This window comes from Nicotiana tabacum, chromosome 11, assembly GCF_000715075.1.
Source record: "Nicotiana tabacum cultivar K326 chromosome 11, ASM71507v2, whole genome shotgun sequence".
NCBI lineage: Eukaryota > Viridiplantae > Streptophyta > Magnoliopsida > Solanales > Solanaceae > Nicotiana > Nicotiana tabacum.
In genome coordinates, this window is record NC_134090.1 from 116,345,561 (window position 1) to 116,348,938 (window position 3,378).

Consider the following 3,378-nt stretch of genomic DNA (forward strand, 5'->3'; position numbering starts at 1 on the left):
TTCACCTCGGGTTCGGCTAGCTTCTTAGCCTCGACCTCAAGTCTTTTTGCCTCCTCGATCTCAGCATATAGGTCAAAGCCTCGGGTATGGACTTCTTTGAGGGTCTCCCTTCGGGATAGTCGCCTCACGTACTCGGTAGTGGTCTTCAGACGAGCCTCGACTGCTTCAACATTGGCCTTGTATTGGGCCACCATATCATCAGCATCAGCCGAGGTTACCTCCAACCTAGACCTCATTTGTTCGAGCTCTTTACCAAGGGCGTCCCGTTCCGTGATAGGCAAGCCAACTTATGCTTGGAGGTCCTCATTTTGTTGAGCCTGTGCATCAGCCTTCTCCTTCGCCACCCGAAGCTGAACTTCCACTGAAGATAGCTTGGCCTGAGATGTCTCCTTCTTCGAGGTCAGCTAAGGCTGTATTGTGATCCGGTCCCGGGCCTAAATGGGCTAAACGTGTCGGGCCAAATGGTCTATGGCTCTGGCAGGCTGGGCCCAAGCGGTCCGGGGCCAAATGGTCCGGGGCTTAATGGTCCTAGAGGGTAGAACCGGCCCACTGTGGGCCTAAGCTCACATGGTCACGGGATAAATGGCCGGGCCCATGGGCCTAAGTGTTCTGGGCTATTTGTTTTTTGAATTTTTTTATCTAAGGCAATTTCTTGTAAATTATATATATATACTATATAAATTGCTTATATATATACAAGCAATTTATATAGTATATGTAAGCCAATTTCTTGTAAATTACAAAACGGTCCTTTTCTTAACGGTCCTGAATGGTGGAACTGGCCCACTGTTTGCCTAAGCCCACATGGTCCTAGGGTAAATGGGTTGGGCCTACGGGCCTAAGTGTTCCGGGCTATTTATTTTTGAATTTTTTTTATCTAAGGCAATTTCTTGTAAATTATATTATATAATTGTGACTTAAATCTTTCTAATTCAAATTTAAACACAAAAAAAATTGCAAAGAAATTTTCAAGGGAATGCCTTATAATTTTTATTATTACGACATTAACAAAAAATGACAATATCTTTCTTAATCTTCCTCCCCCCAATGGAATGATCACAACAAGGTGCTAATACCACCATTAAAAGAAAAACAAAACTAATGAAGATGTGCCAAAATACAAGTTACATATTAGTCTATATATTATCTCTAACAAATTTCATAAATCCTTCAAGGTCCGGAGGAATTTCCGTTGGTGGTGGCAGAAAAGAAGCTTGTTTATCACCGCTTCCAGGCGAAGCAGCATCCTCCGCAAGTTCCGCTATCATTTCTTCATAAGCTTCGTCTATCTACGGTTGTGATTCAGCAAGTCCAAAATTTCTTCTTTCCGAACGGATCCAATATCTGAAAAGTACTAATTTTCCAAGCTCTCCCTCATAGATGCTCTATGATCATCGATTTGAAGTCTCGCTTGAATGCAAGCGCTCTCTGATGCTACTATTGAAGCTTGAATACTTAAAATATCTCGAGCCATCCTTGAAAGAATCGGATAGTATTTCTTTTTGTCTTTCCACCATTCCAAAACATCAAAGGAGCCGTCGGGATTCTCTGATTCAAGTCCCTGCGACAAATAAACTTGAAGCTCATTTAGTTGGGAACTATCACCAATATTATCACCTTAAGAACCTCTGAACTCCATCCAAGAACTAAGTGCTTTTAGGCCCGCAGTTCTTTTAGATGATTGCGAACTAGACGAAGTAGGAGTTGGAACATTTGGTCTAGCATGATCTAAGGCAACTTGATAAGCATTAACTTAAGAGTTGGAACGAGTTTACCGAATTGACGAACAACTTCTTGAAAGTGGTATATCGTTGAAGACTTGAATACTTCAATTCACCAACTTCACAATTTTTCACAAATTGCAATAATAAAGTAAGCAATTATAGAAAAAAAATTAGAGAGAGATTGATGATTTTGTGTATAAAAATGAAAGAATGAGGGGGTATTTATAGTTGAGAATAGGGAAAAAGTGTAATTATAATAAGTTTGGGGCCAAATGGCTATTTTTTAAAAAGCCAAATGGCTAAATTGACAGGCAAATGGCTAGTTTTTAAACTTCCAACCGTTGGTCAATTTTTAAAAAAATTGAAAAACAGTCGTTGGGCCCGGTTGAACCGGCCTAGGCTCGCTAGCCGGTCCCGAGCTCGCGGTTTCAACATGGAGGACCGGCCCACAGTGGGCTCCTAAGATCACTTGGGACCGGACCGTTTGGACCGACCCATTTAGCCCATAGTCTCGCGGTCCCGGGCTGGTCCCAGGCTGGGCTCGGACCACAATACAACCTTAAAGTCAGCAGATCCATCTTGTTTTTCCACCTGTCAGCCATTACTTGGATCTCATCCATCTCCTTGCGGAGTTGGTTGATCTTCTACTAGACTTGTGAAGTATTGTTGTTAGCCTCTATGACCGGACCCACATTTCTAACTTCAAAAACCTTTATCTTTTCCACCAAGTCGGCGTGCTCCTGCCTTAAGGCTGATGCTTCTTTCTGAGCTGCATCCAGCTCGGCCTGGAGGTTCTTGGCGACCCACTCTTGCTGCTCACTAAGAAGCTTATACATGTCCTTTTTTGGGCAAGCTTCTTTATCTCGAGCTTGAGTTAGTTGACCTTGACCCGGTACCGAAGGAAACTCTTGTGGTGAAGTATCGAAGCATGTAAAAGGGCGAAAACATGAGAAACATCAAACATAGATAACAACAAATCGATGGAAAGAAACGATGCCTTACCCGGTTCAGTGCCTGCTGCGCCTCATTGAAAAGGAATGGCACGTTCGCCTCATTCATTTTTGCCTGGTCCTCCTCGGTCACCAAGCATTGGAGGTAGTTAGCTACCCATACAGGAGCAGGCAAAACCCAGGCATCCTCTGAGACGGTCAGTATATTTGATCTCTTGCGACCGATGTCCACGCTCAGATCAGGGGACTGATTGATCAATTTTGAGCTCAAGATCTGCCTCTCGGCTTCCGAGGATGTGTTCTTCTTCAGAACTTCTAGTTCGTGCAGCCCGAAAAAATCTTCCAAAGTGGACGAGTCCACACTGTCGAAAGAGTGAAGGGGATCTTCCGCACTGTGGACCCCCTCGTTGGACTTCTCCTTTCTCAGTTGGGCCTCCTCGAGCATAGACTCAGTATAGGAGGGCATCCCCGAGATCTCAATTACACTGGGGGCTTCCTTTGGAGCCGGCATCCTAGGAAGTATCACCCCGGGTATCCATATCGGTCTTTTGAGTTTGAGGGGGGTTGATCTCACGAGTCTCCTCCTCGGATGCATCCGAGTCCATAGGTCATCCCATGGGTAACAAAAATAGATTTGTCCTCCAGCTCGTACCTAAGACGGAAGAGGGAGTCGGAATCCAGCACCCGAGAACTAGAGCCCCTCC